Source organism: Symphalangus syndactylus, chromosome 6 (genome assembly GCF_028878055.3).
Source record: "Symphalangus syndactylus isolate Jambi chromosome 6, NHGRI_mSymSyn1-v2.1_pri, whole genome shotgun sequence".
NCBI lineage: Eukaryota > Metazoa > Chordata > Mammalia > Primates > Hylobatidae > Symphalangus > Symphalangus syndactylus.
The window spans coordinates 71,880,713-71,907,896 of record NC_072428.2 but is presented as its reverse complement, the minus strand read 5'-3'; the positions used below and the strand labels follow the sequence as shown (position 1 = coordinate 71,907,896).

General features: G+C 37.7%; 2 pseudogenes; one reads left to right on the top strand and one right to left on the bottom strand.

Moving 5' to 3' along the window:
* LOC129485327 (tripartite motif-containing protein 43-like) overlaps window positions 1-27,184 on the top strand; it is a 72,084-nt pseudogene that overhangs the window by 29,219 nt on the left and 15,681 nt on the right.
* Window positions 7,588-13,448, bottom strand: LOC129483964 (putative tripartite motif-containing protein 64B; annotated as a pseudogene).

Below are 27,184 nucleotides of genomic sequence, written 5' to 3'. Positions count from 1 at the left end.
AGTTTCCTGCACAAAGAGGTAAAATTCACTTTTTGAAGATGTCAGTCTTCTTCTTGACCAATTCCTATATTGGTACAAACATGTGAGAGAAATGCACCTTCTGAATCATTTCAAATTCGTGGTCTTTGTTAGAGCACATAAGCCGGTGTGCTAGGAGACGTAGCTATTACATTCTCTTATAGAATTTTCCATTCTCTATCATCTGGATTCTTATTTAAAATGTAAACCAAGTTTGTTCTTTCTACTGCATAAGAAGGTTTATGCCACTTTATGCTTAGTATGTAATTAAATTTATATGTCAGTTTAAATAAGGACAGCCTCCATTATTCTAAGTCCTGTTCCTGTTCCCCATCATCTTATATAGGAACCTTCCTCTTTCAATTGTTTATATCAAAAAACCTAAGACAATTGAAATGAACCCTGTAAAAATTATGCTACAATTATTTTAAACCCTAACATAATAGTGTTATCTTTGATAAGAATCTGAAAATCAATTTATTTCTTATCTTTTGATAGATATTCATTAGTATGTTCTATCCTATTTTGTTACTTATATTTTGGAAAAGTTTCTTAATGTTAGAATAATATTTATATATATTAACTCCTCTACTTATCCATTTACTCATCTTATTTACTGTGTGATCTATTCTAAAAATTGCATTGAATAATTGTCATATATTAGCAAAGAAGACAAATACTGCCATTGCCTCCTTGGAATTTTCAATCTGGTAGTAATAAGTATAAGAGTTTTCTGAATATTATAATCTGTTATAATATATTCAGAGAAGATGTAATAGCAGAGCAATCCGGCACTGAAAAACTGTTGTATGAGCTGAAATGTGATTAATAACTAGGATGTTGAGAAACAATAAAGTCTGTGAGGTCAACTTAACTTGCTCAGACTTAAAAAGAAAATAAGGGGTGGAGCCAAGATGGCCGAATAGGAACAGCTCCAGTCTCCAGCTCCCAGCCCCAGCGACACAGAAGACGGGTGATTTCTGCATTTCTGCTTGAGGTATCGGTTTCATCTCACTAGGGAGTGCCAAACAGTGGGTGCAGGACAGTCGGTGAAGTGCACTGTGTGCGAGCGGAAGCAGGGCGAGGCATTGCCTCACTCGGGAAGCACAAGGGGTCAGGGAGTTCCCTTTCCTAGTCAAAGAAAGGGGAAACAGACGGCACCTGGAATATCGGATCAATCCTATCCTAACACTGCGCTTTTCCAATGGGCCTGGAAAATGGCACACTAGGAGATTGTGTCCAGCACCTGGCTCGGAGTGTCCTATGCCCACGGAGTATCGCTGATTGCTAGCACAGCAGTCTGAGATCAAGCTGCAAGGCGGCAGCGAGACTGGGGGAGGGGCGCCAGCCATTGCCCAGGCTTGCTTAGGTAAACAAAGCAGCCAGGGAGCTCGAACTGAGTGGAGCCTACCACAGCTCAAGGAGGCATGCCTGCCTCTGTAGGCTCCACCTCTGGGGGCAGGGCACAGACAAACAAAAACTCAGCAAGAACCTCCACAGACTTAAATGTCCCTGTCTGACTGACAGCTTTGAAGAGAGTAGTGGTTCTCCCAGCACGCAGCTGGAGATCTGAGAACGGACAGACTGCCTCCTAAAGTGGGTCCCTCACCCCTGAGCAGCCTAACTGGGAGGCACCCCACAGAAGGGACAGACTGACACCTCATTCAGCCGGGTACTCCTCTGAGACAAAACTTTCAGAGGAACTATCAGACAGCTGAATTTGTGGTCTCACGAAAATCCACTGTTCTGCAGCCACCGCTGCTGACACCCAGCCAAACAGGGTCTGGAGTGGACCTCTAGTAAACTCCAACAGACCTGCAGCTGAGGGTCCTGTCTGGTAGAAGGAAAACTAACTAACAGAAAGGACATCCACACCAAAAACCCATCTGTACATCACCATCATCAAAGACAAAAAGTAGATAAAACCACAAAGATGGGGAAAAAACACAGCAAAAAAACTGGAAACTCTAAAAAACAGAGCACCTCTCCTCCTCCAAAGGAACGCAGTTCCTCACCAGCAATGGAACAAAGCTGGATGGAGGATGACTTTGACGAGTTGATAGAAGAAGGCTTCAGATGATCAAACTACTCTGAGCTACGAGAGGAAATTCAAAACAATAGCAAAGAAGTTAAAATCTTTGAAAAAAATTAGAAGAATGCATAACTAGAATAACCAATGCAGAGAAGGGCTTAAAGGAGCTGATGGAGCTGAAAGACAAGTTTCGAGAACTACACGAAGATTGCAGAAGCCGCAGTAGCAGATGCGATCAACTGGAAGAAAGGGTATCGCTGATGGAAGATGAAATGAATGAAATGAAGAGAGAAGGGAAGTTTAGAGAAAAAAAAATAAAAAGAAATAAACAAAGCCTCCAAGAAATTCGGGACTATGTGAAAAGACCAAACTTACGTCTGATTGGTGTACCTGAAAATGATGGGGAGAATGGAACCAAGTTGGAAAACACTCTGCAAGATATTATCCAGGAAAACTTCCCCGATCTAGCAAGGCAGGCCAACATTCAGATTCAGGAAATACAGAGAACGCCACAAAGATACTCCTCAAGAAGAGCAACTCCAAGACACATAATTATCAGATTCACCAAAGTTGAAATGAAGGAAAAAATGTTAAGGGCAGCCAGAGAGAAAGGTCGGGTTACCCACAAAGGGAAGCCCATCAGACTAACAGCTGATCTGTCAGCAGAAACTCTACAAGACAGGAGAGAGTGGGGGCCGATATTCAACATTCTTAAAGAAAAGAATTTTCAACCCAGAATTTCCTATCCCGCCAAACTAAGCTTCACAAGTGAAGGAGAAATAAAATACTTTACAGACAAGTAAATGCTGAGTGATTTTGTCACCACCAGGCCTGCCCTAAAAGAGCTCCTGAAGGAAGCACTAAACATGGAAAGGAACAACTGGTACCAGCCACTGCAAAAACACGCCAAATTGTAAAGACCATCGAGGCTAGGAAGAAACTGCAGGAACTAATGAGCAAAATAACCAACTAACATCATAATGACGGGATCAAATTCACACATAACAATATTAACTTTAAATGTAAATGGGCTAAATGCTCCAATTAAAAGACACAGACTGGCAAACTGGATAAGGAGTCAGGACCCATCAGTGTGCTGTATTCAGGAAACCCATCTCATGTGCAGAGACACACATAGACTCAAAATAAAGGGATGGAGGAAGATCTATCAAGCAACTGGAAAACAAAAATGGCAGGGGTTGCAATCCTAGTCTCTGATAAAATAGACTTTAAACCAACAAAGATTAAAAGAGACAAAGAAGGCCATTACATAGTGGTAAAGGGATCAATTCAACAAGAAGAGCTAACTATCCTAAATATATATGCACCCAACACAGGAGCATCCAGATTCATAAAGCAAGTCCTCAGTGACCTACAAAGGGACTTAAACTCCCACACAATAATAATGGGAGATTTTAACACCCCACTGTCATCATTAGACAGATCAATGAGACAGAAAGTTAACAAGGATATCCAGGAATGGAATTCAGCTCTGCACAAAGTGGACCTAATAGGCATCTACAGAACTCTCCACCCCAAATCAACAGAATATACATTTTTTTCAGCACCACACCACACCTATTCCAAAATTGACCACATAGTTGGAAGTAAAGCTCTCCTCAGCAAATGTAAAAGAACAGAAATTATAACAAACTGTCTCTCAGACCACAGTGCAATCAAACTAGAACTCAGGATTAAGAAACTCACTCAAAACCGCTCAACTACATGGAAACTGAACAACCTGCTCCTGAATGACTATTGGGTACATAATGAAATGAAGGCAGAAATAAAGATGTTCTTTGAAACCAACGAGAACAAAGACACAACATACCAGAATCTCTGGGACACATTCAAAGCAGTGTGTAGAGGGAAATTTACAGCACTAAATGCCCACAAGAGAAAGCATGAAAGATCCAAAATTGACACCCTAACATCACAATGAAAAGAACTAGAAAAGCAGGAGCAAACAGATTCAAAAGCTAGCAGAAGGCTAGAAATAACTAAAATCAGAGCAGAACTGAAGGAAATAGAGACACAAAAAACCCTTCAAAAAATTAATGAATCCAGGAGCTGGTTTTTTGAAAAGATCAACAAAATTGATAGACCGCTAGCAAGACTAATAAAGAAGAAAAGAGAGAAGAATCAAATAGATGCAATAATAAACGAAAAAGTGGATATCACCACCGATCCCACAGAAATACAATCTACCATCAGAGAATACTACAAACACCTCTATGCAAATAAACTAGAAAATCTAGAAGAAATGGATAAATTCCTCGACAAATAAACCCTCCCAAGACTAAACCAGGGAGACGTTGAATCTCTGAATAGACCCATAACAGGTTCTGAAATTGTGGCAATAATCAATAGCTTACCAACCAAAAAGAGTCCAGGAACTGATGGATTCACAGCCGAATTCTACCAGAGGTACAAGGAGGAACTGGTACCATTCCTTCTGAAACTATTCCAATCGATAGAAAAAGAGGGAATCCTCCCTAACACATTTTACGAAGCCAGCATCGTCCTGATACAAAAGCCTGGCAAAGACATAACCAAAAAAGAGAATTTCAGACCAATATCTTTGATGAACATTGATGCAAAAATCCTCAATAAAATACTGGCAAACCGAATCCAGCAGCACATCAAAAAGCTTATCCACCATAATCAAGTGGGCTTCATCCCTGGGATGCAAGGCTGGTTCAACATATGCAAATCAATAAATGTTATCCAGCATATAAACAGAACCAAAGACAAAAACCACATGATTATCTCAATAGATGCAGAAAAGGCCTTTGACAAAATTCAACAACCCTTCATGCTAAAAACTCTCAATAAATTAGGTATTGATGGGACATATCTCAATATATTAAGAGCTATCTATGACAAACCCACAGCCAATATCATACTGAATGGGCAAAAACTGGAAGCATTCCCTCTGAAAACTGGCACAAGACAGGAATGCCCTCTCTCACCGCTCCTATTCAACATAGTGCTGGAAGTTCTGGCCAGAGCAATAAGGCAGGAGAAGGAAATAAAGTGTATTCAGTTAGGAAAAGAGGAAGTCAAATTGCCCTGTTTGCAGATGACATGATTGTATATCTAGAAAACCCCATGGTCTCAGCCCAAAATCTCCTTAAGCTGATTAGCAACTTCAGCAAATTTTCAGGATCCAAACTTAATGTACAAAAATCACAAGCATTCTTGTACAACAATCACAGACAAACAGAGAGCCAAATGATGAGTGAACTCCCATTCACAATTGCTTCAAAGAGAATAAAATACCTAGGAATCCAACTTACAAGGGATGTGAAGGACCTCTTCAAGGAGAACTACAAACCACTGCTCAATGAAATAAAAGAGGATACAAACAAATGGAAGAACATTCCATGCTCATGGGTTGGAAGAATCAATATCGTGAAAATGGCCATAGTGCCCAAGGTAATTTATAGATTCAATGCCATCCCCATCAAGCTACCAATGACTTTCTTCACAGAACTGGAAAAAACTACTTTAAAGTTCATATGGAACCAAAAAAGAGCCCGCATGGCCAAGTCAATCCTAAGCCAAAAGAACAAAGCTGGAGGCATCATGCTACATGACTTCAAACTATACTACAAGGCTACAGTAACCAAAACAGCATGGTACTGGTACCACAACAGAGACATAGATCAATGGAACAGAACAGAGCCCTCAGAAATAATGCCACATATCTACAACTATCTGATCTTTGACAAACCTGACAAAAACAAGAAATGGGGGAAGGATTCCCTATTTAATAAATGGTGCTGGGAAAACTGGCTAGCCATATGTAGAAAGCTGCAACTGGATCCCTTCCTTACATCTTATACAAAAATTAATTCAAGATGGATTAAAGACTTATATGTTAGACCTAAAACCATTAAAATCCTACAAGAAAACCTAGGCAATACCATTCAGGACATAGGCATGGCCAAGGACTTCATGTCTAAAACACCAAAAGCAATGGCAACAAAAGCCAAAATTGACAAATGGGATCTCATTAAACTAAAGAGCTTCTGCACAGCAAAAGAAACTCCCATCAGAGTGAACAGGCAACCTACAGAATGGGAGAAAATTTTTGCAACCTACTCATCTGACAAAGGGCTAATATCCAGAATCTACAATGAACTCAAACAAATTTACAAGAAAAAGACAAACAACCCCATCAAAATTGGGCAAAGGACATGAACAGACACTTCTCAAAAGAAGACATTTATGCAGCCAAAAAACACATGAAGAAATGCTCATCAACACTGGCCATCAGAGAAATGCAAATCAAAACCACAATGAGATACCATCTCACACCAGTTAGAATGGCCATCATTAAAAAATCAGGAAACAAAAGGTGCTGGAGAGGATGTGGAGAAATAGGAACACTTTTACACTGTTGGTGGGACTGTAAACTAGTTCACCCATTGTGGAAGTCAGTGTGGCGATTCCTCAGGGATCTCAAAATAGAAATAGCATTTGACCCAGCCATCCCATTACTGGGTATAGACCCAAAGGACTATAAATCATGCTGCTATAAAGACACATGCACACGTATGTTTATTGCAGCACTATTCACAATAGCAAAGAGTTGGAACCAACCCAAATGTGCAACAACAATAGACTGGATTAAGAAAATGTGGCACATATACACCATGGAATACTATGCAGCCATAAAAAATGATGAGTTCATGTCCTTTGTAGGGACATGGATGAAACTGGAAAACATCATTCTCAGTAAACTATCGCAAGGACAAAAAACCAAACACCGCATGTTCTCACTCATAGGTGGGAATTGAACAATGAGAACTCATGGACACAGGAAGGGGAACATCACACTCCGGGGACTGTTGTGGGGTGGGGGGAGGGGGGAGGGACAGCATTAGGAGATACACCTAATGCTAAATGACGAGTTAATGGGTGCAGAAAATCAACATGGCACATGGATACATATGTAACAAACCTGCACATTGTGCACATATACCCTAAAACACTAAAGTATAATTAAAAAAAATAAAAATAAATAAAAAAATAAGAAAAAGCAAAAAAAAAAAAAAGAAAAGAAGCACTCTTTTTATTCTTTGTAAGATAAGATATCCACCACTTCATTATTCTACCCCAGCCTGGTTCAAATATACAACTAAGACAAATGATTTACAGTGTGTACAAACTGAAAACATACTCTCTGAAAAAGGAATCAGATTAAAAAAAGAACGTACATCATATGATTTTATTTACCTGAATGTAAAAACATAAAAAATATATTAAGTGCTGTCAAGGAATGGGGGAGGGTGAGTGGAGAATAAATGTTAATGTGTATTGGGATTCTTCTGGAAGTGATAAAAGTGCATAGGCAGTAGAGAGCTCTGATGCCTTCACAAGTGTGATATACTAACAATCTCTGAATTAAATACATTAGAACATGACTTTCACGGTAAGTGAATGAACCTCAACAAAACTAGTACAAAAAAATTATTGGTGTTCTAGTAAAGATTCCACAATAATTTATTAAATAAAATAACTTAATTAACAAATGTACACATTCAAGGTGGTTATCCCATTTATAACCATAAAGTAATTACATTCCATGAAGTTACAATGAGCTCACAGGCTCTCACACGTAGGGTCTTAGGACACTATTTGCCTCATATATGGGAGGTCACAATAAATCATCATGAAACCAACTTTTCATGTACAACCAAAGCAAAAGAATGGCCTCAGAGGGGAAGAGAAGGAGGAAGGAGGAAAACCATAGAAAAGAGAACCTTTAGAAACATCAAAAAAACTCACAGATCCGTTATCATAATCCAGAAACACCCCAACCCGACCCAGAGGCCTTTGCACATACTGAATTAAAGGTGGAGAGTTGGTGGAGAGACTACAGTGATTCCTCCTTTTTGAGGAAATTAAAAAAAATGTTTCTGGTCGGGCGCGGTGGCTCACGCCTGTAATCCCAGCACTTTGGGAGGCCGAGGTAGAAAGATCAGGAGGTCAGGAGATCGAGACCATCCTGGTTAATACGGTGAAACCACGTCTCTACTAAAAATACAAAAAATTAGCCGGGCGCAGTGGCGGGCGCCTGTACTTCCAGCTACTAGGGTGGCTAAGCCAGGAGAATGGCGGGAACTCAGGAGGCGGAGCTTGCAGTGAGCCGAGATTGCGCCACTGCACTCCGGGCTGGAAGAAAGAGCGAGACACCGTCTCAAAAAAAAAAAAAAAAAAAAAACTTTCGTCAGAATCAATAATGATATTGGCATCTGCAGCCCTGAAATCTCTACAGACTCCCAGAATCCAGTTGGAGAAGAGGGTCACATCCACCTCCCAGAAATGCCTGCGGGAGGTGAATGCTTGTGCTCCCCATGCAGCAAAGCTCCCCACTCCCTGGGGATCCACGGGAGCACTGAGATGGTCATCTCCAAATATCACATATCTCACATCCTCAGAAAGGCTTATATAGCAAGGAATCATTTCCGTGCTCAGAGCATTATCCACTGACAAGGAAAAAATATTATATTAGTGAGTGCTATGAGGGACAGAGGCTCTGTGCCCAATTATTCACTTCATTTGCTCTTCTTCCAAGAAAATACAGAAAAAAGGAAGCCAAGAGAGTTCAGCCCCATGTATCCCTGAAGATGAAATGTTATTACACCACTACAGCACATACAATTATGTATTATTACTTAAATAATAGAGAAAAAATGTGACCATCTCACTGGGTGAAGTAATGATTTAATGTCTGTCTCTGCATAGTTTGTTTCAGGACATATCTAAAATGTTTTTTTGTCTTCAATAGAAAAATCTTCTTGTATTATTTGTGTTTAAGATCATCAACAGGTAGACATCAATTTGCTGTGATGTGAGAATTTATTGGAATGTAAGTAATGCCTGTTATAGTCTCAAACATAAAAAATTTGGTAGAAATTAACACATGTAAAATTTATAAGTTTCTGAGAAGAATACTCTGGCTTTACATTATCTGTTTAGCTCCTGATTCAATCTACTCTGGGGTCCTGCCCTCTGCTACTTAGACCTGCTCTCTAGAATGGGCCTAACATGGTTAAGCCACGTTCACAGATCCCTCACTTTTCACTTGTTTTGAGATGTATCTGATGGCATTAGAATTGTTCTGATTATGGATATTTCAGTCATTTTCTTTGTTGATCAAAATGTTCTGATTTTGTAAATAATAAAGGTTACTTGTAGAAGGCATGTAAATGCACATAGAATAGAAAGAATTAAAAACCATTATGCCAAATCTAAGCCTTCAAAATTGAATTAAATTGAATAAACATGAAATACTGATGCCACTATGAGAACCAGTGTCTTCATAACTATATGATCTGAATATTCTTTGTACTCTTATTCTGCAGATAAAGTATGTATCTTTCTTTACATTTTCATCAAACTGTAAGTCCGGAAATTGAGTTTTGATCATTGTAATATTACGATGAAGGTTGAGAAGATGCACATGTTTTGGAAAAGTATGTATTACCTACATGTCAAAACTAATAAAACTTAAGTGGGAAAAGCCTCAACCAAGGGACCCAATAAAGAAATAATTTGAGGCTGGACTGCCAAGCAGCTGGCTCTTGCCTCTGAAGTTGTTGAGCATGTCTAGGACTCCAGTTATGCGCCATGAAGTGAGCTCTGGGTTCACTGGCTGGGGCTTTTGCATCTGTGCCAAATCAGTCCTGCAAAACAAATGGCCACAGCTATAGTTCCAGGCCCAGAGTTAATCACACAGTCATACAAAGATATCACATTTTCATATAAGATGTTTCCTCAGAATTCTGCCCGTTTTGGTTAACTGGTTGTACATTTTATTCCACACTCTAGGGGCCATAAGGATGTTACTTTTTCTAAATTTTACTTCCATAAAAACCCAATTTCCCCAGATATGTTATCCTCACACATTACACAACTTCTAAAGTCATTAAAAGTCATTGCCTCCATCTGCCCATCACACCCCCTGAGGGTAGGCAGAAATCTTGGGAATATTTCAGAGAGCAGAAAACTCAGACAAAAACCTTTGGGACTTCAGGCTGCAGTTGTCACTAATGCTAGTCAGTGTGTAACAAAGAATGTTCACTGAGAGAAAAGGCTTTAATCTTTTGTGCAAATCAAAGGAGTCTAATTCCAGCCTGAGAACCCTGCTGCTGAGGGTCCTGAGGCAACCATTTTCCTGAGGTCTTTCCTATAACTGGGTGTACGGTGATGGAGCAGGCCAGGGTCATTGATGCTTTTAGGAACAAAACATCCCTCCTCAGCCCATCCTTAGGGAAACTCTCTCCTCCCTCTGTCTTTTTTTTTTTTAACCTCTGACCCCTCTAGAGTAGAAGATGCCACTATGATTCCTCAGAGTAATTTTGTATTAAGATCTGTGGGGTATGGCTGGTCAGGATGGATGGATTGGGAGAACAAACTTCCAAATGACAAATTGTTTTTATGTATATTTTAATTCATACAAATTTTAAGATGAAAACTTTCCAGACCCAAGAGAAGAAGACCTCAGGCCGTCTTTTGAAATAAAATTGGAAATAGCCCCTGACAACGATGTTAATACTCAAAATGTATACATGCCCTTCATTCACAAGAGAACAAACTTTTCAGAAATAGCATTGTTTTTAGTGTAAACTCACCTTGCTGATACATTTCCCACATCCTGCAAAAAAATAAAAGATAATATTAATTATGAGAGATTTTTCCTTCTGCATCTTTTCGCACACTCTTGTTTCTTTCTGTTTTAGTGTTTTAATAATGTATATCTTTTTATTTCCTGCTAAGGAATCATTCAAGCCTAGATTAATAACAGAACCTCAACTAAACAATAAATAGCTTCATCAGTGGGCATTAAGAAGAAAGGAGCTCAGCAAGAGATGGTGGAGTAAAGCAAGGATATCTAGGTTTCCAGTGTCATTCATTTCCTAATCTTATTTCCAAGGAAAGCTCTGACCACACATGACAACTATTAAAAGAAAACAGAGAACCATATGAGAAACAGAGTACATGGACATTGATGAGCAGCTTTGAGAAATCTTGCCCAGGGAAGGGGAAACCCCTCAATGTCTTCAGCAAATCACTGCTGTCTGGGACATCAGAGTGAGGAGGAACTAGGGCATGTAAATGGATTATTACTAACCTTCCCCTGGCCTAGAGTTCTAATGATTTTGGATGATCTCTCTGTGTGGATAGTACTCCAAATTATATTGAAGAGAACTTTGTTATATGTTATCAGCTAAAATGGCAAAAATTTCCCAAAGATTACCAAAGTATGCAGTAATAAGTGAATGGAGAAAGGAAATGGTGGAAGTCAGACAGCATGTGTCACTTAGCTTAGAGCAGTGACATATGCAGGTGATATTTGCATCTCCTGGCAGCACTGTCCAGCAAAGGCTTCCTGTCTCTGAGGTTGGACCCTCCCTCCTCACCTAAAGCAGCTCCCCGTCAGGCATGCGGCATGTCTCCCACAGCTCTCTGTACATGTCTTTCGTCCCTTCTAAATGTTGGGTCATTCTCACTTGACTGTCTTGTAGTTGTTAGAAAAGCTCTTTTGCTTGTCTTTCCAGTGCCTGCAGATGCAGTTGCTCCTCCTCTTCGAGAAATATATGCATCTTTTGATATTGAATACTGATTATCCTCTTCCTTAATGACACACAGTGCTGCAGAGACGTTTGGTTAAAAGGATTACATGTTCTCACTCTCAATAGAAAACTTCAAATAATTATATGCTGGGTGTAATCAAGCAACTTATAAACTTTCTGCCTCACTCCTGCAAGGAGTCTTGAATATTTGCTATCTTTTTCTGTCCATCTTTTTCAATGTTCCTATTCTCTCTCCCTTTTTAAATCAAGCCTTTATAAAGACTCCTGGTTTCTAGCACTGTGACGCTTCTTCACATTTGTTACTGAGTCAATTATTTCCTCTATTAATCTCTCTTTTAGGATTTTTCCATGTCTGATTCGCCTACATGTTAAAAAACATTTAACCATACACCGTATTATGCAGTTTTTTTTTACTTTTACCATATTTTTACTCTATATACTATTCTATTGCTTTCACCTTCCTCATACCCAAACTTAGTGAAATGTTGTCTCATCTGCAGTGTCTGAAAAGGTTGATACCAACCTTCAGATATGAACTAGAATACACATCATGCCGTTTATCTATACACTAGATTTAATTTGGCTAGCTTGTGTGGGCTTCTCTGTTTGCAACTGCTATTATATCAATTGAAATCACTACATTTTCTTGGATGAAATAACTATCTTTCAACTGGTAGTTTGAATTTAGCTAAAAATTATAAGCTAATATCATGTTTATTTGCATAAAAATAAAGAAAACATTTTCATTCTTACCTCTAACGAATGAAATTTGCTAGTTTCCTGATTTAGATTGTTTCGTGTCTCTTGATTGATTTTCCATAAATAGTCCGTTTCCTTTATAAGTTTCTCCTGCAAAAGAAGCAGGAAGCTTAGCAATAATGAAGACAATATAGTAGATTTCATCCCCTTATCAATAAAAAAAAGGCTGTCATTGAAAGAAACATAAATTAAGTTAGAGTGGAGTGGTCAGATTTTTCCAAATTAAACACATTTGGTTCTAATACGTTGATGTGAAAGGTGATAGAAACATAATACAGAGTTTTAAGGGACCCTTCAGATAATGTCATCAATTTTCTGAGAAACTGGCTTTTATATAACCTGACTTTGAACAGTGTTCTTGGGGCTGGCCACCTGCTCCACAGCTCCATTCTATATGTTTGAACAACGTTTCCAAGGAAACCTCCTTTAGTGAAGTCTCAACACAGCTATGATTAGAGTGCCAAATTAGTCAGCAACATTGAAAGGACACCTTTATGTGTCATGATTGACATGGAATAATCACCCCCTCCACCATCTGCATTCTCATCACCGTCATTATCATAGGCCCTCATCATTCTTATTTGGGACTCTACATAATTCAAACTGCCTTAGAGGCATCACGTACCCTGCATTCCTCAGCAGCCCATCCTTTTGGGCTGTGGATGTGAGCCATGTGCTCTGGTGACTCAGCGCAGGGCCCACAGAGCAATCTCTTGTCAGCCTCACAGAAGCTCCTTAGCCTCCTCATGGAGCACACCGTTATTGTGTGAGCTGTTGATGTTCTGAGGTCTGGTCTGTCTGGCTAGGGAAGCCAGCTTTTTGAGTGCCACACTGGTGTTGAAGTTGGGCTTCTCTGAGATTTGTCTGCACAAAGGGCAGTGAATTGATGCTCTGCCTTCTTCTGAGCAGAGGCAGAGGCAGGGCCTGCAAAAGCTGTGCCCACAGTCAATGGTGACCGGGTCTATGAGGTATTTCAGGCAAATGCAGCAAATGAGCTCATTCTGGGAGACTCGCAGGGCATCTGAATCCATGTTTCTGAAAATAAAAAAAAAAAAGTGAGAATTTCTTTCTCTTATTTTTATTTGCCCCGATGAAAAGGAAAAAAAAGGCTGGTGGACAATTTTCCTTGTCTACTTGAGCTCTGTCCAATATGTCTAATAAGTTGGTTCCAGTACAAACTGAGAAATAGTAAACGCAAACATGCTGGATTTATAAAATTTTCCCTCAATTGTCATCGAACATTCAGTCCAGGACTCCCTGAGATACCAAGATCCTAAGATGTTCAAGTCTCTTATTAGTAAATGGTGTGGGATTTGTATGTAACCTAAATCTATCCTCCTGAATACTTTATGTCTAGATTACTTTGAATGCCTAATACAATGTAAATGCTATATAAATACTTGTAATGTCATACTGTTTAGGAACAGCAAGAAGATTAAAAATATGTACATGTTTGGCAGGGCGTGGTCACTTATGCCTGTAATCCCAGCACTTTGGGAGGCCGAGGCGGGCGGATCACAAGGTCAGGAGATCGAGACCATCCTGGCTAACACGGTGAAACCCCGTTTCCATTAAAAATACAAAAAATTAGCAGGGCTTGGTGGCACATGCCTGTAGTCCCAGCTATTCGGGAGGCTGAGGCAGGAGAATAGCTTGAAACCAGGAGGCGGAGGTTTCAGTGAGCCGAGATCACACCACTGCACTCCAGCATGGGTAATAGAGTGAGACTCTGTCTCAAAAAAAAAAAGTACATGTTCAGTACAGCTGCTTTATTCTCCCTCTAAATATTTTTTATCTGAGATTAGTTGAATTCACTGGTATGAAATTATGGATATGAACAACCGTGATGCAAATGAGAAAATGAGACAACAGTACTCATGGCATTTTTGTTAAACAAGCTGTGCTCTCAATCATTCCCAGTTACTTAGACAAGCTTAAAGCCTGGGCAGAGAGTAAAAGCAGGGATGATTTCTGAGTCACTTATATAAGATGATTAACGAAGAGGCACATTCTGAATGTCATCCTGTCTCTGTCATGCTATCTCTCTCACTGATTCCATGATGATAATATATGAGAGACACTAAGTATCTATGGTATTATTCTATACTCCCTGCCTCCAAACTCACTTATGAAGTTTGCTCAGACAATTATAAATAAAGTAGCTTTTATCTAAGATTGATTAATCAGAGTGAGTGGACTGTCAACTCCTAAAATTATCAATCATTAAATTTGTCGTTTTAACTTTAATATCAAAACTCTTCCTTTCAATACATTAAATGTAAATAATATCTATTATTTTTAATTAGGAAAGTTTTTTCCCATAGTCAGTTCAGATGATTAGAGAGAACACTTTCACATTCTGAAATAGCCAATGTTTCACCTATAATAATTAACAAGATTAATCAACAATTAATTATCTTCTAAAATAACAAAAAAAATTAGATATGTATTGGGTTTTCCACTCTACACTAGAAAATCCAGAAATGCAGTTAATGGAAGCGTGGCCACCAGTTCACCTTTCCCCTTAGTGACTTGGAAGTTGCAGCTTCTTGGGAGCCCTTGCCACTTGGTTAGATCTATTGATCTATTTTCTTTCTTTCTTTCTTTTTTTTGTTGTTGAGATGCAGTCTCACTCAGTCACCCAGGCTGGAGGGCAGTGGCACGATCTCAGCTTACTGCAACCTCCACCTCCCAGGTTCAAGCAATTCTCCTGCTGCAGCCTCCCAAGTAGCTGGTATTACAGGCGCCCACTACCATGCCAGGATAATTTTTTTGTAATTTTAGTGGAGACCGGGTTTCACCATGTTGGCCAGGCTGGTGTCTAACTCTAGACCTCAAGCGATATGCCTGCCTTGGCTTCTCAAAGTGCTAGGCTGCAAACATGAGCCATCATGCCCGGCCGATTAAATCTATTTTCAACAGCTTTCAAATCTAATCTGCAAACTGCAAATTTTGAAGAGACAGCAAATAAGATCTTTGCAACAAGAATTTTCAAAGTAATTCAACATTTTTAACATTCACTTTGGCGTACATTATAACCACTACTAAATGCCCACATTCTAATGAACATTTTAGGTATTTTATGGGTTCTATCATTGCATGAAACTATGGAAATATATCTTTTCACACTTAGGAAAAATCTAACAATACAGAAAACAGTCACATAAAAAGAATCAAATAGCAAGGGAACACAAACCATATCTTACAAACTGAAGATACTTTATATTGATTTTCTATAAAATCACTAAGACGGTTATTTGTTTGCTTAGAAAAGACCCAAGCATGCTGCCAGATAAATTTAAAGTATTTTTAAGAGTAAAAGTGAGCATGATGGTTTTGCTGCACATTTTATACTCACAAGGCTACTATGGATGGTCTCAGTCTAGAAGCTCTGTAGACATCCAGATTAGAAGTAACTCCTGGTGCTCCAAAGCCCAGCCACAAATCCACTGGGTCCTCACTGAAGGAGAGAGAAGTCTCTTGACAAGCACCCTTTTAAAGTGTATGGACCCACGAAAGACCACACCCACTTCCTGAGGTGGATTAGATTGCATAGAAACCGGTAAATTGGCGGATTAGGTTTATAAAGTATTGAAAACCACACTTGGGTGCTCAAAGCTCAACAGAGAAGTTTGGAATGAGATGCAAGAAAGTTGACTTAACACAGGGTACTCAAAGAAGTATTTTAAGTACAACAATTATTTCACCAAATATTATCACATGCTAAGTTTTGTTTTGTTTTGTTTTTGTTTTTGTTTGTTTGAGATGGTATCTTGCTCTGTTGCCAAGGCTGGAGTGCAATGGCTTGGTCTCAGCTCACTGCAACCTCTGCCTCTCGAGTTCAAGCGATTCTCCTGCCTCACCTTCCCAAGTGGCTGGGATTACAGTCGCCCACCACTACGCCCAACTAATTTTTGTAGTTTTAGTAGAGATGGGGTTTCACCATGTCGCTCAGGCTGGTCTCAAACTCCTGATCTCAGGTAATCTGCCCACCTTGGCCTCCCAAAGTGCTGGGATTACAAGCGTGAGCCACTGCACCGGGCCACATGCTAACTTTAAAATTTTGTTTCTCACTCCGTTTTAAAATTATAATTGCTTAAGTGCCTAGCAGTTATTTATCTGAATATGTTCAAAGATAAAACATTAACTGGGATTACCAACACATCTGTGCTGTGTAACTCTCTTGTTTAAAAAAGTATAACAAGGAACTTAATTGTGTTTCACAAAATTGTACATATAATGGTTGATATAATTAGCTGTTTTTCTTTTTTTTACTATTTTATGACTATTTCCTAATGATGGATTTGTATGAAAATAAAGTCTGTTTTTTATTTATCCATCTTTTTGAATAATTGTAAAACTGAAAATTTACATATATATGTACATAACTATCTATAACAATGTTATGTATTCATATTTTTAAAATTATATAATAATTAATTTACACAATAATAATTATTATTACTTTTTTTTTTGACATGCTGTCTCCCTCTGTCAACCAGGCTGGAGTGCAATGGCACCATCTCAGCTTACTGCAAACTCTGCCTCCCAGGTTCAAGTGATTTTCCTGCCTTAGTCTCCCGAGTAGCTGGGATTACAGGTGTCTGCCACCGTGAGTGGCTAATTTTGGTATTTTTAGTAGAGATAAGGTTTCACCAAGTTGGCCAGGCTGGTCTCGAAATCCTGACCTCAGGTGATCCACCCATCTCGGGCTCCCAAAGTGCTGGGATTACAGGCATGAGCCATGGCACCTGGCTGTTATTTACACAATAATTATGTCCATAATTATCTTTAATAGTGCATGAAAGTTATTTGTAACACAGTTGCCATACTAACAGATTTTGTTGTTTTTTACCATGATTTAATAAATCACCAATGTTTATACATAGTTATATTCATAAATTATCTAATGTTTGGGGATTTAGGTCATTTCTGTAAACTTAAAATTAACAAAACTTGCTAGAAGTTGAAAAAGTAGAAATCTATATAAAAGTCGCCATTTATATATTAAGAGACATTTAAAAAATTATAAAATTCATAAAAGCCAGCATATCCCAGAAAAAGATGAAGTGGCTGTCTTTTTAATCAGTCCATGGCACTGCAAATTAGTATGTTTTCTGAAGTGTCATTTGATCAGCATTATGCTTCAAAAAATATATCCAATAAAGTTAAGAAAAGGTAATCATAGATATATATATATGCAGACATTTCCACAAATGTTGTTCTTTGAAAACAGATTCAAACACTTCTTAAAATGTTGCATATTATCTACCTAAGTGTAGAGAAGAAAGACTTTCTGGTATTCTCACTTCTCAGTAAAAATTTGATTCTCCATTTTGTAGACTGCACTGTATTAGACAGAAATAAACAATAAGCAACTTATGAGATGCATGTGAAAGAATAAAAAATAGTTGCAAATTTTAGTGCTAGAAGCTGAAAAAGTTATCTATTTTACTACAAATATGTTATCATGCAGGGTAGGTAAGAGAGAAAAGGCAGTATTTCCTTACGTAACTAAAAAATACTCTGTCATTCAAGTGAAAATATCAGACATTTATTGATCACCAATTCTGTGCTAAAAACTGTTCTAAGTGCTTCACATGTTCTAGCTTACTTAATTGTTTCAGCAACCCCATAAGATAAATAATATTTTATACTCATTTAAAGATTAAGAAACGTAAGAACAGGAAACCTTAATAATTTGTCCATAGGCATAGTCTAATTAAGTAGGAGAACTAGGGTTTGAAACCAGGCAGTCTGTCTCTGAACACTGTTTTCCTTTCAGTGACATTAAATATGTTGCCAAAGTATCTTCCTAAGCCACCAAATTACATACAATATTTTGGGGGGACGCTTCTTGCATGCTGGCAGAATTGATTGAAAGTTGACAAAGCCTTCAAGTATTGTGCAGGCTTTGGTCCACTTTTTTGAATAATAATATGCACACTGTCCTACATCTACCATACTGTCCAACCCTCTATCAATGACATCACAAAAACCCTGTGGGCATGCTCGGCCAAACCCCATAACAAAGGCATTGTGGAAAACCTAGTGTGCAGTGCAGCTCTTCTTTTCAAAGCACAGAATGTTTCAGAGGGTCTCTTATGTGCGCTAATCTGATTACTCACAAAATAAATGTCTGCTATGGACTCTCCTTACTGGTAGAGATTGGAGCCAAAATTGTAACAAACCCTCACGTTCTGCACATGTATCCCAAAAATTAAAGTAAAATTTAAAAAAAAGTGTAAAAAAAACCAAGACTAAGTCCTTAAGGAGCTCATGGTCTAGTAGTTGATACGAAGGAAGAGACAGTCATCCTAAAAGTCTTCCTAAAAGAAATGACACCTAAGCTGAAACCCAAAGGATGAGGTTAGTCTTATCTTTTCTGATAGTAAAGTCTAAGTGACAGCAGTTGTCATGAGAAAAGATTGTGGGGCCTGGCATGGTGGCTCATGCCTGTAATCCCAGCATTTTGGGAGGCCGAGGTGGCTTGACCGGTCAAGCTAGGAAGTTCAAGACCAGGCTAGGCAACATGGTGAAACTCCATCTCCACAAAAAATACAAAAACTAGACAGGCATGAGGGTGCATGCCTGTAACCTCAGCTAAGTCTTAGGCTGGACAATTGCCTGAGCCCAGGAGGCTGAGGTTGCATTGAGCAGGGATTGTGCCACTGACTGTAACCTGGGTGACAGAGTGTGACCCTGTCTCACACACACACACACAAAATATTAGTTCTGTTCTCTTCCTGGGTTGATATCCTTCTATTCTCTCTAGGCCAGAATGCTTTCTGAAATGGAAATGTGCCTATATTCCTACCTGCTTAACCATATTATGGGATTTTGATAAACTAGAAGAAAGTAGTTACACTCCTCTCGATGTCTTCCAAAACGTACTTGATGTATTTGGTGCTCAGTGTATGAATTGTTCTTCCCACAAATGCCTTGGATTCTAGTAAGGGTGAGTTCCTTGTATTTCTTTAACTTGCCACAATCATCCATACTTCTATTATTTTGTATAACATGATTACATTGTCAGTGGAAATATAAATAAATAAAATTACTTTGAAGCGCTGTGGCATTGCCCAATAGAATTGCAGATCCACCAATTTTATAACCCAGACATTCCAGTTATCGGAAGATACTGTCTGGAAAGAGAATCTATTGGCTATTTACATTAGGAGACATGTTCACAAAATCAAAATACAAAAATCACTCCAAATGTACAACAGCAGAAAATGAACAAATATATATCATTGTGCACCATTTATCCAACTTTGGGTTTCCACTACAAACTCACTCTTGATTGTTTACATAAATAGATCTGGACTCTTTAAATATTTTTTTCTTTGCCACGTGTTAAGATGTCAATCTGTGTGAGTAGAAAGCATTGGAGAGAAATTCCAAAAATGTGCTTCCAATCTGCTTTGGAAATGACACCTCCAGTGTCTGGCCCGGAGGGCATACAGGGATACACCAATGCCCAGATTGTGTAGTTCAGGCAGTTGCTATAGCATCCACTTCCTGAAGTTCATGGTGGCCAGGAGAACTGAGCAGCCACGAGCTTCTCCTGATACTGCCCTTTGCCAAATCTGAGGTGGAGCCTGTCTGGCATGACATTTCTTTGTAAACAGCTTTACAAGTGGCCCAGAAGGCAAGTTTCTGGGGAGCTCTGAAGTGTGGATTTAAAGCAAGTTTTTCAAGCGCAACAGCACAGCGACTTCTTAACATTCAGTGAGGCCAAGGGGTGAGGGGACTCTTCATTGGCTACTCCAACTTCACCCTGGAAACAATGGCAATTCCTTATATGTGCTCATCACGTATTATTTAGACTTCTTACGTTCTACTACACAGTATTTCCTTGCTCAAATGCTGTTATAATTAATCATTCTTTATATTAACTTTCCCTATTCACATTATTATATGTTTTCTCTGTCTTGACAGACCCTGAATCTTCCTTTCATTTGAATAAACGTTATCCGCCTGTATCTATCTATGTATCTATCTATGTATCTATGTGTCTATGTATCTATCTATCATCTATGTATCTATCTATCTATCTATCTATCTATCTATCTATCTATCTATCTATCAATCTACTTACTTATCTATGTATCTGAACACTTAAAGACCAGTGGAAAAAAATCAAGTACCACAGAACTATACATGGTATGATTTTATTTTAAAAAGTTTAAAACTACCTAAAGCCAAACCATAAAACATGTAAATAATATAGCCATGTGTGATAAAATTATAAAGAATAACAGAGGAAATAAGGATAAACACAAAATTCAAGACAGCGAAAAAGCACAACTGTCATTAGTGCACGGGGAACCCAAAGATATTGGAAATGTTATTTTCTTAACATGGCTAGTAGGTTCACAAATGTTCATTACTATTTTTCTCTATACTTGTGTGTTGTTTTATAGTCTTTTACGTAAATAAAATATTTTAATACAAAATAATGATTTCTTTTGCTATAGAGTGATTACATATACTAAAAGTGTAATTTAATCAGTGTCCCAACTAGTGCGCTGAGATAGTGATCCTCTCAGCCTTGGGAGGCCAGGCAGAGCGTGAGGCCTCTGGCTTGGAGCAGTTGCGCATATTCCGCAGTGTGCTCTATGACAAACTGATGTTTTCCCATGTGTGAAGCGACATGGATACATTAGACTTGATTCCTCGAAAATACCAGATGAGAGTTTTACGATATTTGTCCATTCCCCTTGGATTTAATACTGACTTTGATTCTTCTACTTCAGAATAATCTTGTATAATTATAAATTTTGATTTTTTTATTTTTAATCCACGAGAAAATAAAAGAAAAAATATATACACAGACAAATATATGAACACTGACATAACAATATATTCTATCCATCTTTATTTCTAAAATACTAATTTTAAAATACATCAATATACCCATCATGATTTTTTCTGAGTGACATACCACACAAATTCAATATGGGTTCTCTAAGGAATCCTCTTAGGCTACTTGTTTCGAAGCCTCTGAAGCTGCCTGCCCAGTGAAGGCTGCAACAAAGCTTTCTCTTCACTCCTCCCTTAGCCTTGCATGGGTCCACTTTCTTTTCAATATCAAACAGAACATTAGAAACTCCTGGAAATGACTCCCCTGAATACTTGCTGTGGCTGCTTGGAGCATAGATGACATACCTGTTGATAAAACAGTATACTGTTTACTAGTTGCCCAAATGATATGGAAGAGAAACATAAGGGCACTCTACAATTCTAAAACTGAATATTTCTAATTTAACAATTTGAAACAGCCACTTGTCAACTAAACTTCCACATTAAATCAACTCTAAAGACTATTATGGTCAGGCGCAGTGTCTCAAGCCTGTAACCCCAGCATTTTGGGAGGCCGAGGTTGGCGGATCACGAGGTTAGGAGTTCGAGACTAGCCTGGAAAGCATGGTGAAACCCCATTTCTACTAAAAATACAAAAAATGAGCCAGGCATGGTGGCACGTGTCTGTTGTCCCAGGTACTCAGGAGTCTGAGGCCGGAGAATTGCTTGAACCGGGCAGGCAGAGGTCACAGTGAGCTGAGATCATACCATGCCACTGCAATCCAGGCTGGGCTACAAAGCAAGGCTTCATCCTTTAAAAAATAAATAAATAAATAGAATGGAAAAGACTGGTTTATGAAATATGTGTTAATTAATAATATTTGACTTCGAACAAATAACCTAAAGTGGTAAGTGGTTCAATGCTACAACAGTAACAACGATAAAATAACCACAGCAATAGTGCTGGGTAATAAAGTATTTACTTACAATTTTTCTAATTCTTCAAGATAAACTACACACAGTTGATATTAGTGTTTCCCAGAGGAGGAAACTGAGATCTGAGAAATCAAGTTGCTAAATGCTTTGTCTCAAGGCACATTACAAGTAAGTGCTGATTTTTTAATATATCATAATGAATGATAGCACAACTGTGATCCTTAAAGTCCTGTTTGTGATTAGTCAACCATCTATTGTGTTTTTTTGTCCTTTTTAAAAAAGCCACACTACCATGTTAGCATACTTAACATAAAACATGAAGAAACATCAAAAACAATTTTGTAATGTTTCGTATGACCACGACAGAAGAATGTTTTATGGAACGGGCAAAGATATTTTCATGTCATAGACCTAGAAAGGAAGGACAAACTCTGAAGAGATAAATAAGGCCAGGAGCAGTGGCTCATTACTGTAATTCCATAAATTTGGGAGGCTTAAATGGGAGAATTGCTTGAGGCCAGGAGTTTGAGACCATCCTGGGCAACACATGGACACCCTGTCTCGACAAATGAAAGTACAAATATTAGTTGGGTACTGTGGCACGTGACTATAGTCCTAGCGATTTTGGAGGCTGCGGTGGAAAGATTGATCAAGCCCAGGAGTTTGAGGCTGCAGTGAGCTGAGATTGCACAATGAACTCCAGCTTGGGAGACAGTGTGAGAACCTGTCTCTTAAGAACAACAACAAAATAAGCTGGGGCGATGGGTAAGTTAAAAATATGCTGCCACTGGCCAACCAATCGAACTGTTGAAAACATGCTCTTACTCCCAAGCCAGACACTTTGATAATCCCTGGACAGAAAGATGGAGCCCTTTTTGTCTGTCCAATGACCTAACACCTTTCAATACATATAAGATCAACCTGGGGATAGTCAAGGTTTGGCTGAAAAAAATTACAATAGTCAAGATTTAGGAAGAAAAACATCTGTGTCAAAAATATGAAAAACAACAAATATAGATGTGTTGATTATATACCTTAAATATAGAGAGATTTACTGGGTTTTGCGTATATGTACACAAAAATATATTTAAAATAGGAAAAGGGCTAGAATTATACAAACAAGAATATAACCATGATTTCATATTTTTCTGATGGAATTAGGCAGATATTTACTTTCTGCTGTGGCTTTCTTGATCTTTACAGTTTCTAAAATAAACATTATTTTAAAATAAGAAACAAAAAGATACTGAAAATAAAGATATGCAAAAATTATATTACATTGTATGAGAGAATATTATATTTATCATTACTACATATATATTGAAATTTTCTATTGGCTTGCAAGAAATCATCTATGATATTTTTCCACAGTACAAAAAAATAGAAAAAGTGATATTATAACAGGGAATCATTTTTTCTTTTCCTACCTATAAAAACGTCTATCTGGTAACCCTAAGGATCAATAAATGCTCATTACAGAAACATCAGTTGATTATTCATAATTCTCAATAATATTGGAATGAGAAATAAAATGAACATAGTTATAACTTCATGAAAATGCATTCCTATAGACAAAATAAAAATTTCAGAACAAAACTGAACTTAATCAGTCAGCTCTGGGGATTGGTTCCAGGACACTGACAGAGATCAAAATTTGTGCATACTCAAGTCCTGCAGAAAAGACACGTATACATGAAAAGTAGGCCCCCCTCTTCTGTGGAATTAACAAGCTGAACGTGAAAAAAACACTAAACAAAACAAATCGATTTGTCAGAATAATAATCCAGATTTTAGTGTAAATTATTTAATATTTCATCTTTTCAGGTGATTTTCCGAATAATGTAAGTCCAGCATTCTCAGAGTCTGAAAAGACTTTCTGGATTAGCTTGCTCTGCCTCAGTGAGGAAAGGTAGCTGCGTATGTGGAATGTGAAGCCACATCTGACCTCCCTTGGGTTAACTGGCCATAATGTAACTCTCACCACATGCCTGATGCCCTTTGACATCCTGGTCTTCATATTGTTAAGACAATGAAGTAGGCAATAAAATAAAAGAAAATATTTCTGAAAAACATGGCTAAGAGTCCCAATGGAACGTAATAGTTTTGCTTTATTTTGTCTTGTTTTTTAGAAAAACATTCATAATTTTCTTACTTTACACATTTGTCATTAGTTCTTTATTGGCCGCATCTGAGGTTCTCAGATTCAAGCTCATGTAATGAGTATCATTCTGTGAAAAAAGTTCTAACATATCAAAGCTAAAGGAAAAACAATTGTTGAGGTTTGTTCCATAGAAATAAATTGACTCAAATAAAAGCCTTTTCTTCTGGATTTATGTCCTTCCTACTTTGTGATATTTTTAACAAAATCATTTTCTGTATGCAATACTAATATTTGAAAAGATAAATTTGAAAAAAATAATTTGGCAAAATAAAGTTTACCATCTTTAAAAATAAAGAGTTGGCCCTCTACATACGTGGGGTTCTTTCCTTCAATACTGTATTTTATTATGTTTTATTAAGACATGGAATTTTGCTCTTTTGCCAGGGTGGAGTGCAGTGGCTTGATCATACCTCACCACATCCTCAAACTCCTGGGCTTAAGCAATTCTCCTTTCTCAGCTTCCTAAGTACTTGGGATTACAGTGAATAACTCTGGATTTTCTACCTATCTTTGCTTGCTGATGTGAAATCTACAGATCGAAAGGGCTGACCGTATTTTTTAAAACATTGTGCTTAAGTAGACCTGTGCAATTCAAATCAGTGTTCTTCAAGTATGAAATGTGTATTTTAAATTCCTATAATATGCAAATTAAAAACAATAAAATACATAGCTACCACATTTTTAAATCTTATAAAATACTATTCTGCTAAAGCTTACGAAAGCACATAAACAGCTGCATGTGCCAATGGGAAAAAAGATAGTGATTTTTATTTACATCGATAATAACTAACAGATAAACCCAGGTATACAAATATAGGCAAGACTTTCTTCACCTTAGGTCTCCTAGTAATCTGCTCACAGAAATAATATTAATATTAAATTAAAATAATCTAATAATGTTTAGTAAGATGCCTGACAAATTATAAATATTTACCAAGTGATAACTAACAATATTCTAATTTTTAAAGCTAAACCTATTAGGAACACAAAACATGGTGCTTATTTCAGTCTTTCTACAATATCTGGAAGCCTGCTATGAATCAAACACTCCCTGCTTTCACAGAACTTACAGTCCAAAAGGAGTGATGGGGTTCCTATTGCAATAAGAATGATTCGATCTAATTGAAAGTGTATCAACAAGCTCTGAGTAGATGAACAATGAGTCACTCAATTCAATATAGCATTCTGTCACAATGTAATTAACTAATGAGAAGCCGTCATTATATTAAGAAAGCATTAATTATTATATTCATTCATTTATCTCTTATTTTTATAATATAGTTTTACTAACAGTTGGCATTTAGAACTGGCTGATCACCTCCTATGAGCCAATTACTGTTTTGAATGTTTATACAATACATGATTTTTAATCTTCAGAGCAATTCTGCAAGTTGGGCAGGCTAGTAGCCCCATTTTATAGATGAGATACTAAAGGATCAGGAGTTAAATAACTTACCTAAACTCACACTAGATAGTTTTAGAATGAAATAGGAGGTCTATATTGTTCTTTCAACTGCACCCTGTTGACAAAGGAAAAATAGGAATAACTACAACCCCCATAATTTGGATATAAGCTCTATTCAACATTTATGAATTTAGCATCATGAAATCAGATTTTGAAATAGTATTCAGTAAATGAAACACAGACTATCTGTTAGCAGCTCTCATAAACAGATGAGACAATCAAATAAAACATAATTTCAATAAAATGCTATGGGTTTCTGAATCAAATTCACAATCCATTGCTACAAATACAAAAATTGATGTGGCTAACACACATGTAAATGCACAAAGACACACACACACACAAACACTTCTCTTTCTCTGTATCCTGTGTTAACACCCTGTATCCTTTGATACAGGGGAAAGAAGTCGCAGAAGAAAAGCAGGATGAAGACATGTCTCTTCCTTAGATTTCAAAGTTTTTGTTAAGAAATTCAACATTCAACTTAATTTACTTAGTGAGAAATTACTATTATTACGTGCAATGCACTGCTCAGGTGTTTAGGAACTGTAAACATCTTATAGAGACACAGACTGGATCTTTACTATCATTTGGAGAAAATGAAACAAATATAGAAATACTCAAGGAAGAAAAAGCTGCTTGTCCTTAACAAACCATAATTCAAATGATGAGGCGTTTTGTCAGGGAGAGAAAACATCATTTTTCTTTTAAAGACAGAAAATCAGCTCCATGGAATCTGGTTACATTTTCATTCTCATTGTTGACCTTTTACCCACATAAAAAAAATTGGAAAGAATTGTAAACAATAAGGAAACAATTCTCCCAATATTCCTCTGAAGATAATGCAATGCTTATACTAACTGATTAACTCCCTTTAAGTTTTTCCTATATTTGTTGAGTAAAATTAATCAAATTATACATACAACTTTACAGTCCTTCTGCTTACTTCATATATTGTTGTAAATGTCTTCTTATATTGTATCTCTAATAAACTTTTTTTCTTTTTTGAGATGGAATCTTGCTCTGTCGTCCAGGCTGGCCACCTCCTGGGCTCAAGCGGTTCTCCTGTCTCAGTCTCCTGAGTAGCTGGGATTACAGGTGCCTGCCACAACGCCTGGATAGTTTTTGTTTGTTTGTTTGTTTGTTTGTCTGTTTTTTGTTTGTTTGTTTTTTAGTAGAGATGGGATTTCACCATGTTAGCCAGACTGGTTTCAAACTCCTGACCTCAGGAGTTTTGTCTCACCCACCCAAATGGCTGGAATTACAGGTATGAGTCACCACACCTGACTCTAATCATTGATTCTAATGATTATAAAATGTTCTCATTGGGGAATATCGACTTCTTTAGTAATTTCTCTTCTCTTAGGCAAGAGGTTATTTCAAAATACTTGCTATTATCA